The sequence below is a fragment of the Parus major genome, chromosome 2 (assembly GCF_001522545.3).
Source record: "Parus major isolate Abel chromosome 2, Parus_major1.1, whole genome shotgun sequence".
Lineage (NCBI taxonomy): Eukaryota > Metazoa > Chordata > Aves > Passeriformes > Paridae > Parus > Parus major.
The window spans coordinates 30,870,347-30,878,874 of record NC_031769.1 but is presented as its reverse complement, the minus strand read 5'-3'; positions in this window follow the sequence as shown (position 1 = coordinate 30,878,874).

Genomic DNA, 8,528 nt, shown 5'->3' with positions numbered 1-8,528 from the left:
AAAACTGGCTGTTTTTATCCCCTTACCCCTCAATTTTCCCACTCTTGCTCCTCTCCCCAAATCACCTAAACATCTCCCTTTTCCAGCCTCTGGATCCTCCCCATAACATTATGTAGTACATCCTACAATCTGAAAATGCTTTTCTCCTGCACTGAATGATGTATCCCACCCCTAGGCAGCACCTTTACTTGGTCTGAAAGGGGATCTAGAGAGCTGCTTGCTTGCAGCACCTTGTCATGATGGCTTTTCCACCTGGACTCTGGGTCCCTGCTGGGACAGTCCAGGGAGGGGCCTGAATAAACTGTTTGTTTCTTGGTAGTCTTTGGTTCAGGTTGTGCTGTGGTCAGCAGGAGCAGGGCAGGGATTGTCCTCTTGTACTGAGCACTGGTGAGGGCACACCTTGAACCCTGTGTTCAGTTTTGGGCCCCTCACTACAAGAAAGACATCGAGGTGTGGGAGAGTGTCCAGAGAAGGGCAGTGGTGCTGGGGAAGGGTCTGGAGTACATGTCCTATGAGGGTGCTGAGGTTGTTTATCCTGGAGAAAAGGAGGCTTAGGAGGAACCTTATTGCTCCCTACAACTGCCTGAAGGGAGGCTGTAGCCAGGTGGAGTTCAGCCTCTTTTCCCAGCTAACCTGGGATAGGACATGATAAAAAGGCCTCAATTTGCACCAGGGAAGGTTTAGATTGAATATGGAGAAAAATTTCTTTGCTAAAAGGGTTGCTAAGCCTTTAAACAGGCTGCTCAAAGTGGTGGATTACCATCTCTGGAGGTATTTAAAAGATGTGGAGATGTGACACTGAAGGATATAGTTTAGTGGTGGATTTGTCAGTACTGGATTAACAGTTGGACTCAATGATTTTACAGGTCTTTTTCAATGTAAATGATTCTTTGATTGTATGATTCTAGGCTCCTGCCTGCCATTGTACTCCTGGACTTGTGGAAATGGGTCCTCAGTGATCTGATGGCTTCCGTGATGGGTCTCAGGGACAGGGTGTAATTTGGGTTCCCAATCCTTCCACTGTCTCTCTGAGCATCTTTGTGGGTGTGCAGTTGAGCTTTATCACACAACTGAATACCTCTTCTGTAACGGATGGCACTCCAGGTAATGATGATGATGATGATGATAATAATAATAATAACAATAATAATAATAATAATCCGAACAAAAGACCCAAACCACCCCTCATCCACCAAATAGTTTTAACCTTTCAATTGTAACTGATTTTTGTTAGTGAAATTTAAACCTCTCTGGAGGAAAGCACCCATTTGCTATTGGCCTTGTAAATACAGGTATTTGATGCTATGGGTTGTGGGAGGTGATTGCGGGGATCTGTTCCTTCTTCTCTTAGAAGGTAAAAATATCAGAAAAACAGTGATATAAATGTGCCATTTTACATTGGTCATACTTTTATGGTTTCTTTAGTGGTTTCCTTTTTACCTTGTTTTTGAGTTAAATTATGATGGAAATATAAGTGATTTCTTTTTTATTAAGAGCTTCATGTAGATTGCCAAGACTCACTTCCAAAGAGTTAAAAATTACATTCTAACTCATAACAAAGTTCTCTTTAAATCAAGTTTCAGTTATTATGTGAGGAGAAAAAGGGAAGTTGCTTTTGGATACTCCTTGGAATTACATGGTGCTCACAGAAGCTGTTGCTAAGAAGTTGCAGAGTTCAAGTTTTTCTTCTTAGGAGAAGAATGTGGCCTTGAACAGCTCTCCATCTGCCTAAGAAGAACACCTTAATTTATAGCTGTATATTTAAATTTATATTTTAGATCACAGACACAGTTGCCTGGCATGAAAGACAGCTTTCCTAGGTGGCAAATATATTGTATGTTGAAGTAAGCAGCTCACAGAAGTGAACAGAACCAATCTGACATCATGCAGCCTATTCATGTTAGTCTTCAGATGAAGAACTACTAAGGAGTTTTAAAGTCAGTTATGTCTCTTGTAACAGTGGATAACAACTCTGCACTGGCTAGATGCCTTCTGCTGCTCTCTAAGCTGAACAGGAAATCTAATTCATCTCATGTGGTTTCCTGATGAAATACATACTGGCAATGACAAATGTATGAGCACTGCTAAATTCAGTTGCTAGACAATGAAAGATATCTTTTGGGTTTTTTGGTTGTTTGTTTGGGTTTTTTTCCTACAATCAAATATTAAACTTGCCAAACAAATGACTAAAGGTCAACATAAAATATAATATGGAAATTTTTTCTCTCTTTACCCACCTGAAAAAAATAATAATTAAAACATAATTAAGAGAGACAGAGAGAGAAGCTTTCTGGTTTAATGTGTATATTTTGCATATTAAGAAATGGAAGATATTCTCACTGAAGTGACATCTGTCCTGAAGCTTCACAAGGGCACCTCACAATTCTAGAGTAAGATTGCTCTAATTCTTAGCTGACATGATTAAAGAGCATGAACGGACTGACAAACTCTTTGGGTACCTTTAAGTCTCCCTCTTTAGGAATATATGCATTCAATCACTCAGGAGAGGAAGGGGCAGAAAACCAGACAGTTACTGCTGAAACCACACAGTGGTGCAGGTGAAATGTTTGGCTATGACCAGCTAAACTATTTTGTCAGTTTGGCAACTTATTCTATTCTAAGTAAATGTCCTGGTCCATATCCCTATGCTGACAGTAGATGTTTTTCCTGGTTCAAACAGTGAGTGAGAAGGGGAGCAACCAGGATAACCAAAGTCAACCTGACACCTGTTTCATGTGATCAGTAAATACTTTGTGCACAGTTCCTGCGGTCTCTTTGTAAAGCTGAGATAGCTGGCACAGAAAATCAGGTAGCAGCTCTAGAAATAGAAAACTGACACGCTGGGGCTTATGCCAGTTTGATCCCTTCTGCTACTCTGTATCAGAGGACATATTGTGGATTCTTTATTTTTTACTTTCATTTAAAAAAATTATTCTTAACAGAGCTTGTAATCTCCCATTTTTAGTTACAGAAAGACTTCAGAAACATTTAACATCTGTGCTCTCTCTAAGTTTGCTTGTTCTTCACAATGCTTGTCTCAGAAAAGCCACTATCTTTCAAACCGTGGTGCTCTATACTCAATGATCTCACTGGTCATTGCAGCACTAGTCATTAGCAAATGCAGTGCTACACTAACTAATTAAAGTCTTCTGGGCTTAGCATTTAGTTTTATGTGCTGATTCACAGCAAGGTACTTACTTGTGCTGGGTTCATATGCAGCTGTGTGGTTTCACAACTGCCTTTAGCCAATTTGAGAAGGTACTCTTCCAAAAAGAATGATTCTTCCTCTTGCCTAAGTGTGCATCACCATTGATTTCCTTGCTGTTGTACAAGTGTGGCCGTGCAACAAGCTTAGAGAAACTCACTTAACCCAACTGGAAAAACAGTCACACAATAGATATTTTCTCAGCTAAACTGTTTCAGCTGCTTGTGGTGATGAAGCAGCACAGCCCCAGCACAGAGGGAAGGTGAGAATGTGGCCAGGCACAGACTGCACCTTTCAGCAGCAGTGAAGATCAGCTACAAGAAGTGTGACAACATTGGTTTGCTGTGGGGTTAGCAGAACACCTCTACACCTATTCTCTTTGCTTTCATGAGGCCTCTTCTTCCTCTCCTTTGTAAGAGGCTCAGCCATGCTGTGAGACTGTGCTTGTATCATAGCTGGAAAGAGAGGCACGCTGTTTGGACTCCTGAGCTGCCTTTGCTCATGACCCACATGAATGCCTTATAGGTGTTACTTCAGCTTAGGTTTCAAGCCCAGATTCCACAATTATCCACACTGGTTTTCAGCTTCAACCTGTACAGGGACAAGTTGACAGATATACTAAGAAGGAAACCCTAAGTAGGAAATGCAAACAGGAGAAATTAGTCTGACCTTAGGACACATGGGGCAGAGTTAGCTTAAGTTACACCTAGTGAACAAATAAGGCCAGGATGAGGAATGTCTCAAAATGACTCAGCATGAGACATGGTGTACGAGCAGCATCAGGACATGTGGTGGCCTCATAGTGATTTTAAAGCATATAATTAAAGTTTCATAGAATATGTGGATGATCCTAAAAATAAGCAGGAAGGATGAAACTGTTACCATTCTGAAAGCCCTTGCGAAAGTTGATCCCCTGTCTATCATGTTGCTGATACAGATATTTTCAAAGAGAGACTAATGCTGCTTTAAATGGTGCAATAAAGCAACACTCTCTGGAAAGCTACTATGGCATGTGAGACATGTCACTCACACATGTCACATCACACTGTGGCATGTGAGACATGTCACTCTAGTATCCTCTTTGGCCTTGCTCCTAGCCATTTCTCTTAAGCCAAAAGCTGAACAGGCACTACCACTTCACTGGGTCTACAAGTCTCACAGTACTCTATAATTTGGAGAAGCTCTTTGGCTGGACATTTCATAATCTTAAAAAAATTCAGGCCTAAAACATGTCAGACATTATTTATATATATATATATATATATATATATATACACATATACAGTAATTATTCTTTATTGTAGGCATTTTTTTACTTGTTTTCAAAAATAAAAAAAATAAAAAAAAATAGAGTTCTTGACCAGCCCAGTATCTCCCAGTCACAAGTTAATGACCATTGTTGCCAATTTTTCTATTTGGCTTCTGAGGAGAAGATACTTATGCCAATAGTTGTGTGGCTGTGCAGTAGTTGGGGAAGAACCTTTTGGTGTTAGCCCAAATGTCTGATCTTCTAATTTCGTCAGAAGAAGACCCAAAAATCTGAAGAATGTGCCTGGGGTGTGACTCTTCAGCAGATACCAAATGCAGTCCAGAAAAGAAGAACTGAAAGTATCACTTTAGTATGAATGAACCTGCCCTGCCTAGTGACCTTTTTAGCCTATATTTATTATTAGTGAAGGAACACATTAAAGGCAAGAGTCAGCAGTGACTGGAAATGATCTCAGTGGCCAAGAAAGCCTTCCTCCCCATGCCCTTGCTCTCTTTCTTCCTGATCCACATGTTCTCGTCTCCTCAAGCACCCATCCTTCCTTGTTCCGGTTATAACAGGCTTTGCTGTGAATTGACATGACCCGCTGCTGACTAAAAGTGGTTCCCAAAAAGACTTCATTGGCTGTGGAGCTGGCATGGTGCAAGCATCAGGAGTGAATGGTCAGTGCTGAGGCAGAAAGGAAGGGTGGGAAGGGCAGGGAGCAGTGTGTGCATCAGCTGTGGAGGAGTGTTGAGTCAGCAGCCAAGAGCTGTGGTACCATCCCTTGAAGATGAACAGTCTGTCTTGCAGCCAATGACAGTAAAAATACTCATCAATAAGGTTTTATAAACTCTGGTTAACAGTGTTGCTACAATTCCTAATGATGGCAAAAACTAGAAGGTAATGCTTTTCAAGCCTGCCTTTGCTGCAGGTACACCACTGATAATAGAGTAATATGCATTTGAAACTTAATTGGAACACTAAGGAAAGCTTGAACTATTTATGGTATTTAATAATTTAATAGTACAAAGTGCACCGATTGTAGTAGTATTCATTTTTCTATTTAATTTAATTATTACTTCTATTTCTTAATTAATAATGCAAGGGTGTATTTTTGTGTAGCACTTTTTTTTTTGTGCAGTTCCCATTTTGCACCAGAGTTTAATGAACATCTTCCTGTTGTTTGTAAAAAAAAAGTATATCCCAGTATACACGCATTCTGAAAAATTGCTTGAGTCTGTAATCTGTGAGATCCCTGAAAAGCTCATAAAGAACATATTATCACTAAATGTTTATTCCAGGATGTGTAAGAGCCCTCAAATTGTTACATTCTTACATTTCCAACACTCAGGTAAAAAAAGGGAGTTTTTTCCCACTACAGCTTGGATATCAAAGCACAGAGATGTTAAAATCTGTACTCAAAAAGGTTATTTAAGACCATGGATCCCACTAGACGGCTTGCCTTGAGTGCTAAGAAGAGCTTTTGTGGAACGAGAACTTACATCTGCCAAATCCAAGAGAGTCTTCCTTACTACTGAACTTTTCTGTCTCACTAAGATTGCAGTAAAGAGTTCTTTTAAGCTGGGTTTAGAGTACTTTGTTGAGTGGAAAGAAAGGTTTTCTTCTAAGGGAAGTCTTGAATGTAGGTCACAGGAGGGCAGAAAGGATATAGAATAGCTGCTGATGCACATGATGGCTTTTATGGGGAAGGAAAATGGAAGCTGTAATGTTTTGGGAAAAAAACATTATCCATGACATGGAAAACAAGCTTAAATTAAGGAATACTGGGTTATACTGAAGCCCTAAGGGATTGAAGTCAGTAGAGAATAGTAATTCCACTGGAAAAATAAAGGAGGTACTCCACAGAGCAACTTCACATTGCTCTAGAACAACATGTTTTTACTTAGAAAACCAGTGTGCTGACAGCCAGTGCACCTATTCAGAACGTATAGCATGGAAAAAAATTATAAAATAATCCGTTTTAAAGTTATGTCTTAAATGTGAAGAAATAAGGTGCTGTATTTGTGTTATGGGCTTGGTTTGGTGTATTGATGGTAAAATACTTCTCTGTGTTTAATATCATTTATGAATATAATCATGGGTCTAAATTTTTTACCTCAATTTTATATGAAGTCAGTTTGGTTGAGATATTTATAGTGGACCTGCATGCAATTTTTATGGCTAAGAAAGCAAATTTGAAATTGAAGTGCATAAAATGAGGAACAAACATTTTCCAAAGAAATTTTCCCTGACATGAAATAAATTCTTGGTGGGACCTCTAATCTCCTGTGTTTGATATAGGAGACTAGCCCAAAGGAAGAAAAAAAGGTGAATTCTCAATGGGTGGCATAGACAGAATATACTTTATTATGACGTGCCTTGTTCTGGGAGTTTTAAGTATTATTGGTAACAGAACTGGACGTGACATCTGTGCATGACCAAGTCTGACTAGCCTTACTTTCCAGAATATAGTTTCACTCAATAAACTTAATATATTTTCATAATTTAGTATTTGACTTTTAATTCTGTTTTAATTTTTATTATGACATTTTATTAATAAAACTGATTTTATGCAATACATATCTTATAGAAAAATGAGTGTTCAAATGTTGTTATTTTACCAGTTCCATGTTTTCTGTTCACAATATTTTCTTCTGTACTCTATATAAATGTGTTATTTATATATGTTATAATAATAAATTATTATTTTCAGGATGTTCAGAGTATTTGATTTAATGACTGGAAACTAATTTTAAATGCTAGAATTAAAGACAGATATTATTGGGTCATCTTGAAGCAACAAAATTATTAAATACATGAAAAATTGTTAGAAAGCAGTGATATATTTTAAAAAATGAAAAACATGTTGAAATTGTGCAGTGATATATTTTATTCTTATATTTCCCAGGTTAATATTGTTCCAATGATTTTACAAATAACAATCTGTTTGCACTGCATTTGATCTTTCTTCTTTTCTCTGACCTGTATTCCTGATAAGAATCATGCAAGTAAACACTGACACATTTGAGACAAAAAGAGCGGGTAAAATTTTCCAGGATGTATTTCCATAATCCCCTTTTCTAACATTTCACTGTCCCTTGAGAAGGGGAGGTTTTGCTCCTCCTGTGCTCACCGGGCCTCATTGCAAGCACTGTTGGCTCCCACAGAGTCCTTTCTCCTTCTCTACTTGCTCTAATATTCATCAGCCCCCTTCCCAAGCCAGCTGAGCTCACTGCTCAAGGAGCTCCCTGCTCATAGTGTTCTCTTTTCCTGTGCTTGTGTGCTGTGTTACTGGGCTGAACAGGTCACAAAGAGGTGCCCAGTGCTACCTACGTGGTGGGAGCAGGTGCTAGGGGACAGACAGGAGAGGAAACACAAGCAATGTTCTTCCCTTTCCCGTGGTGAGGAGTGGCTTCATCAGCTCACCCTGCTTAATGTAACTTCAAGTCCATTTAGTGAAAAAGGAAAGGGGTTTTTTGCTAGGTCAATTATTTTGAAGACAGATAGGGAAACCCCTAGAGGGACTGTCACCTCTGAGTGACTCCCTGTGGAATAACCACCATGATTAAATGATCATGAAGGCATTGTCTTGATATGCCATTTAATATGGTACTGAATTAGCCAATAAGAAGTTTCAGAAATTGTTAGATCAGCTTTATTCTGAAATGATTTAGCTAGGGATACTCAAATGAAGAATTTTTTACAACAGGTGATGCCCCTTTTCTTTTTTTTTTTCTTTTTTTTTTTTTTAATGAGGGTGTCCCACATTTCTTCACAGAAGCGATCTTTAGCTCTGTGAGATTCTGTTAATGCACACACTAACAGCATCAGCTCTTCACAGCAGCCCAATGAAGTTTTGAAGACTAAGGAAGTCTTCTCCCAGCAGTCTCACTACCTACTGAGGATAGTGTTCAAAGCACAGTGAGCACCTACCAGGTTGTATCCCTAGTGCCTGGATAAAATCAACCTGATGTTCAGAGCAACTGGGAAATTGAAATTGCAAGAAAGCAGAGATATTTTTCAGTGTTTTTAGTTTCCAATCCACATAGAATGACATGGCTTGTTCCTTCCAAG